This window comes from Varroa destructor, unplaced genomic scaffold (assembly GCF_002443255.2).
Source record: "Varroa destructor unplaced genomic scaffold, Vdes_3.0 BEIS01000004.1, whole genome shotgun sequence".
Classification (NCBI taxonomy): domain Eukaryota; kingdom Metazoa; phylum Arthropoda; class Arachnida; order Mesostigmata; family Varroidae; genus Varroa; species Varroa destructor.
This window is the reverse complement of record NW_019211457.1, coordinates 37473076-37480167: the sequence shown is the minus strand read 5'-3', so window position 1 is coordinate 37480167 and position 7092 is coordinate 37473076. Positions and strand designations below refer to the sequence as shown.

Sequence of the window (7092 nt, the reverse complement as noted above, 5' to 3'; positions counted from 1 at the left end):
CTTATTACTACTAGTCCTATTGTCAATATAACAGACAAAGTTGCTCAGTTTTGTACGCCAATATTAAGCAACGAAGACGTTAACAGCAACGAAATAAACGCCGTAATGGGGAAGATATTTCGGTAGAAACAGGATGCGTGTCTTTTAACAGTAATAGGATCTGTTCGGACCACAGAAAACCAAAGCGTCATACGCTATGCTAATGCATCTCTACGTACACCGCACAGAGCGGAGAGCTGCAGAATGATGACATCAAGATAGAACTCGTCGAGTCAATGGCGCGTGCTATTTAAATGCCTCCTAGGCAGTTAATCTGCCCATAACATGTTTGCCCCGAAACGGCAGGATGTCCCAGTGGTGAATCTGGATTATATCTTTAGATTATGATTAGATAGCAGTTCCATTACATTTCGTAAGCCTCAATAATGGCGACGACTCGAAAAACAGACACAAAGAGCTCTGTGGCAGCCAACACCTAGCTAATTAAATACATATTTGATCCGCAGCTTTCGTTACTTATGATGCGTGTACTTATGCTAAATGTTGTCTCCTAATAATTAAAATGGCGTCGCACAAACAATTGATAAAAATTACCCTATGTTTTGTATTAAACATTCGCTTGGTAGGCCCATTTACAGGTACACGAAATGGTTTTTGTTAGGACGGTATTATGTACTTCGCGCTAGCTTTTGCTAAGGGTTTTTTTTGTGCGTGTTTGTATAAATACACACTAGTGAGCGGGTCCTAGTGATATGTCTCAACAATAAAACAATGGTAAAATATTATATCTTAATTTAATGATCGAATGTCTAGGTAACTTTTTTCTTAATGGAGCGGGATCATTTTTACTACAGATTATCGCTAAAAATAAAACTATATGAAAATATGCCCATTTTCAAATCTATTTCCTATATATATATATATATATATATATTGCGATTTCCGAAGCATCCGAAAGCCTAAAACACCGAAAACAATAACGACAAAAATACCTTTACAACGAAAAGGGAAAGGTCGATTTTCTGGGTTCATTAAATACGCTCTTATAGATTGGCCAATTCTGGGTTTACGTTGGATAAGCGAGTAAGCGAGTGCGCTTATCATTCGAACGCATAACCGTTTGAATTGGATCGATAATTGTATTTACTAAGCAGATTTAAAGATAAATTGTATTTGTTGAATGTCGTAATGAACCCCACGGGTAGGAACAACGGTATATGGGGCGGAAGCTTGGGCCGACAAGCTGCTTCATAACTATCATGGAGAATGACCGACGCCGAGACTGCCTGTTGAAAACGTTTATTCGCTCATACCGACTAGAATTAATGACAAAGTACGAAGAATGCAAATATGTAAATGTAAAAAAAGCGGGTAACGGATCTTCGTTATTTTTTTCTAATTTATTGTAGCGTTCCAGTAATTAAGCACACATTACGTTTTCTATGACTTCTGCTTGTCTTTCATATACACCGATGTGATTCGCGAAGTTCGAAGGAAGTCGTTCATCCGCCTTCGGAAGCGATCCATTCATCGACCCATTTGCGGACTTCGGCCTTTGACCTGAAGTGTTTGCCTTCCTGGCTATGCTGCATTAATAGAAACATGTATAATCAGATGAAGTCATGTTCGGGCCATACATCGGGCGGGGAAGAGTTTCCTATTGGAAATTCGTTAGCGCTCGCTAGAGCCAATGTGCTGTTGTCGCACGGCAGTATCACTTGCCGGCACCCTTTTTCGATCGGAGACCTTTTTCTGTCTATGTCATGGCTCGGTCGAATGAGTTTGTTTGAACAACGATCTCCTGTAGTTCTTTTCTAAGGTATGAGTAGCTCATAGTATGACACTGCCTTTTCACTCCGCTATATTTAACCATAGAGAAGTCCTCGTGATGTCGAATCAAAGAGCCTAACCTTTCTGGTTTGCCTTTAGGGGTGCCATAAAAGGTCGACCCCTTATCGTCGACATCCATCTAGTATAAGAAACACCTTTTCTTGTGTCGTGCAAGCAACGGAAAGCCTGTTCTCAGATGTTTATATCATTTTTTCCGAGTTAATCGAGAGTCTACTTTTTTTCTTTAAAATGTTTTCGAGTGCACGCGAACGATTGACGCACTTCTAGCTGTATAGAGAGCTCTCGGGTAGACTGCACCGATCGCTTAAGGAGTGCCTGAAGCTCGTCGTTGTTCTTCACTCCGAGTAACCGCTTACGGCGTGGTCTGTCGTCTGAATAGAAATCTCCGATTCTGAAACGGTCGGGACAAAACTGACAACTTTATAAGCAATTATTTTTCCGAGCACCTTATAAACCGAGCTCTAAAGCTGAACGTACCAAATCACTACTTCTAACGACGTAGTCCAGTGTAAATCAATTTTGATTACTGTCATTAGAACGCATCCTAATTATTCCAATTATCCTCCTACCTTTGGATCTATGATTCAGCCGTCAAAATAATTTGCGGCCTGACGGCAAAATAACCGTCGTAAGATAATTTACCTAAATACGATCAGCCACTGCGATTTATCGGCTCTAGCAGGAGCCTTGTACCTAACTTATTAAAAGGGACAAAACGGTATCTAAAATGGTAATTAAGTGGTAACGAGCATGAACAATACGAGTTAGTTCTATACTAGAACAGCATTCGTCCCTATATTGTAAATACTGCCCCATGATAATTCGCTATTATTCCGTCATAAGACTGAAAACACTTCGATTTAAATTACGCACGATCTAGCTAGAGAAATTAGGGAATGCCCGAAATTAAAGGACGCATGAGCCTACAGCAACCTACCGATGTAATCAGAGGCCAATGATACACAGAATATTCTTCAGCTGTTTCTTTTCTCGTTTGGTTTTTCATGGGGATGTACACACTTTAATCGAATCCGTCCAATCTACGACTATCGCATATTATCACCATAACGTAGAAGCTGACTGGCCTCTAATGCTGAAGTTCATAAGCGTACTAGGCGTCGTAGATGGAGAAGGCGGCGCTGGTATGTACGTTGGTCACCTGCTTGTACGTACGAGTCAACTACGTGACATGCAAACAGATGCGGACGGGTAGATGGCCAGCTTCCCTGAGGCAAAGCATCGAGAGATCGAGGAGAAAAAGCCTGCCCCCTATTTAAGGACTGCGTTGTTTTCTCCGATCGAAACTCACTACACAGCCGTTTTCTGACAGAGCAGCAGCAGCAGCTGATACCGACATTGTCTGGAAGTTGCCTACTGGTATTTTTAATTAAGCTGCAGCAAATCATTATTATTTATGGCCTTGCCATTTCGCTAATAACTTATTATTTATTTTACTGCAGAGAGACTATAATGTGCGGAAGGTAGTTACGACATGTTGAGATTTGGACAATTTTCCCATTAAAAAAAACTGTCGAAACCTGCGAGAGGGCTCTCTGGCCAGGTTGATGGATGATGGAAAGCCCAGTGCGATTTGTGTGGGGTCAATAGTTATCATATAATCGTAGTTAGCATCTGCACACTATTGTTGCCCGTCAGTGTTCGTCAGTCCGTAGGAAGCTGTGGTTCATAACGGCTGCATTGGCCCGCTACTATGACATATTGTTTCGCCGGCTTGATGACGTCCAGTCACTGCTGCGACACTGCTGTTCGCAACTGTCGTAAAGGAAAACTTTTCATCGGAAGTACGATTCATAAATGGGTTATGCTGTTATGACTTCAAGACGAAAAGAAACGCGTCCGCTTTTTCTCCGCACGCTAATTACGCGGCACCAATGTTTGGTCTCATTTATCTAACCGACACGAATTTTGGCATAAGAAAGCCGCAAATAAATAGTCGGAAAGGCTGTCCCGCATCTTAGACCAAACCACCAATTGTTATTTCGTAATAGTCAATAATACACTGTGGTACCTCGATAGTGGTCTTAAGTGAACCGAGCGGGTTCCGTGGTGTTTATTGCGGATCATTCAATGAGAACCGAACGACTCGTATTGTAAGTTATTTTATAGTCTTCTAACGTAAAACCATGGAAAACTGATTACTTTTTTTTTTCTAACATAATATCTAAACTAAGTTTAAGAAATAACTCTTTATTATTATTCTGGAAAGCTAAGTTATATTTTAGCATAATTTTTCCTACAGAATCCCTCGTTACGGCTATGGTCGGTGTTACTTAAACTTGCCATTTGGCTGGCAAAAAATTTTTACGGATTTACACACTGATCCATTATCCATTAGTGACAAAGCAATTTAATCCTACGTGCTGAATAAACACATTTAGTTTAGAATATATCACCGATGGATAGGTAGACAGATAGTTTCGTCCCTGCAGTTTGTCCCGCATCTCTGACTAATATTGGGCCTGGTGCAGTTTTGAGATCAATATATGGTTCCTATAGGGCAATATTTAGAAGCTCTAAAGGCTTGAGCATAACGACTTTACTTAAGCTTCGCGAACCGCCGGGTATTGGGCTGACATCGTGACCCTACGCCAGCGGGGCCATCTCTACCGGTAGTAGGCGACGGGGTGAATCAGGCCGCCTTCGCTCCGGCTTCTAGAAGCAGTTCTTCTGCCCTAAACGGATTTTTCCATTTCATTCCACAATGTATTAGCGCAATATAATTATTTATTGCACATCCACCATCATTGTGCGGTATTCTCCATGATGGAACAGCGGTTACCAATAGAAGAGAAAAGTAAGACGATCTCGAAAAAAAAAAAAAAAGACGATCATATCGATTCAATCATTGGGCGCTCTTCGTTCTAGCACGCGGGGTAAATGCAGCTATGCATAAGAGCGCAGTTCATTGCGTTAAGGGATGACGTTGGCACAGACTCCACAAAGTGCAACGGCCAGTCGGGCGACCCAAAAAACGAACTTTGTAACTTTTACCGAACAAATTTATTCAATTACGATGTGTTTCGCAAGGCACAGCAGCGCGTACGTATACGTGCTGTAGGTCGACCGGCCGCTCGGTCGGTCGGTTAGCTGGTCTGACGGTTGCTTAGTTGAGAGCAAAATGTTCCCTGAGGGCAAAGTGCCCGTCGCAGTCTGGGCGACTGGCATAGGCAAGCGGACGGATGGACGAGTTGCTGCTTTTCGGCAGCGAACGTAGTTACATACATACATACGAACGACGTGATAGATATCACTGCAGACAGGCTTACGAACAGCTGCAACAGTCAAAAAGATAGAAACAAATACGAAAATGGAAAGGAACGAACGAAAAAGCGCCGAGCAGAAAGAAGAGGGGGCGAGAACTCACTCAATTTTGTGGTTATGTGGAGGCTGGCCCAAAAAACTTTCTAACTTCTTTCCTAGTTACCAATTCATATCTGTTATTGTCTACCGGTCCGGTTCCCATCCGTTTGTCGACTGTGAGCAAGTATGCGACGCCTGTAGTGGCGGTGACCGTAAGAGAACTTCCTCTCACCATAAATGCTCATTTTGTCACACTCTAAGGAAACGCTATCTGAGCGCGGCAGCAAATAATAAAGCTATTCTTTTGCAGTTATCCGTAATGGCGTACGTTGTTTCAACGCGTTTTTTTCTATATCTCCATCCTTCAATAGCTCGCCCCAGCCACTAACATAGCTTTGTTAATCAGAATTTCAATGAAGGGTCTCCGTTTACGTTCGTATCCACGGCATTTTTTCGGGTACGATTGTCGTTGCAGCGTACCGATTCTCCGCTAATGAGCTGAGACCACTCTCACCCCTTACTTAGCAGGATAAGCAAGATTACAAATTTAAAAACGCTTAAGAACAACGCCGCACCATACATGGTTATGTGCGGTTATTGCAACAATCAATATGTGCATTTTCTCAGTCTTCCAATACGTACTTCTTTATTATTTAGTAATGTGTGTAAAATGCTGAGCACTATAGCGATCAGCAGGTCACATTGGTGCCTCTCACTATTGTATGCGTGTACTGTCCACGTGATCAAGATTTAAATTATCTCGCCTGGCACCTTTATTTAATTATAAGACTTAGAAAAAAAAAAAAAGAACAAAGTCTGAACTGGTAAAATCTCTGTTCTTTAAATTTGCTGCACTATGGTGCGTCAGAGGCCGTAGCAGCTCAGGCAATGCTAGCAGAAGCTACAGGGATTGGTAGTGGAGTTGCTCTCACTATTTCTATCCGTATTCGTAAACGTGACCGTTGCCGCAAGCTTTTGTGTCCCATGTCAACGTAGGCACCTTATTTGTGCTGTATATACTCATTAATATTGGGCAAATAAAAGTTGTCATCGATCGACAAGAACTGCCTTCTAATTACTTATCGGTCGTGGCGAAACCGATAAAACAGTTCGAGGAAGGACGGTTACAGGGAATGGATGTCAAGAGGCTGGAAAGCAGATCTGCATAAAGAACAGATTTTTTGTTTGTTCTGAGTTTGCCTAAGTGTTCCGATTTTTACTTGCCGATGAATCCGATAGCTGACTCCAAGCGTGAGGCGAAATCTGCGTATGCCTGAATTCGAACCTAGACCATCACGTGTCCCTAAGATTAGCAGGCAAACACGTTACTATAACGGCGACCTTCTAAGTCTGCCTGGAACGAATCGGCTACGCTTGACTGGTCATGCTGCCAAAAGCAAGATGTCTAGTTTCTCTGTGTGTTTTTATCAAGTAGAGGCCTACTTCTTTTAGATGAGTCAGAGACATATCATTATATGTGTTATAGACACATGGAGACACACCTACAGAGTGAGTGTGGAGAAGGGGGTCTTTGACATCCGCCGTTCGTCGAGCGCCGCAGGGTGCGAAACGCATCGTCGTAGATCTACCAACAATAGGACAGTTATTATGAAACAGCTCTGTGGAGGGCACCACTTAACAAAAACGAAGTAGAAGCAGCAGTGACAGAATCAGCATTGCCAACCAAGAAAATGTTGGTTCAATTCATTTCGTTTCATCCATCACATTCACCTCATTCAGTAGAGGAAACTGGGTTGGCTAAAAAAAGCCGGGTTGACCCACCAAGCCAGTCTCCCGCGTGCGTGCCAATGCTGTTACAACTGGCGGTGGCGGCTTAGTTGAGCCTGGCCTAAAACGTCAACTGCTACTCAGGCGTCAGCTCTGTTTCCCTAGAGCTTCTACTATTACTGGTCCTTGCGT

General features: G+C 42.6%; 1 protein-coding gene and 2 long non-coding RNA genes across 8 annotated transcripts in view; 1 reads left to right on the top strand and 2 right to left on the bottom strand.

Moving 5' to 3' along the window:
* Positions 1-7092, bottom strand: part of LOC111250046 (uncharacterized) — a 107978-nt gene that overhangs the window by 41984 nt on the left and 58902 nt on the right. The window lies entirely within an intron of this gene.
* Positions 1-7092, top strand: part of LOC147756154 (uncharacterized) — a 47217-nt gene that overhangs the window by 4974 nt on the left and 35151 nt on the right. The gene's annotated exons all lie outside the window — the stretch shown is intronic.
* LOC147756156 (uncharacterized) lies at positions 1284-6870 on the bottom strand. Its single transcript, XR_015326693.1, has 2 exons — positions 2789-6870; positions 1284-2242 (listed from the first exon to the last, which is right to left on the bottom strand). It is a non-coding gene; the product is annotated as an uncharacterized LOC147756156 (long non-coding RNA).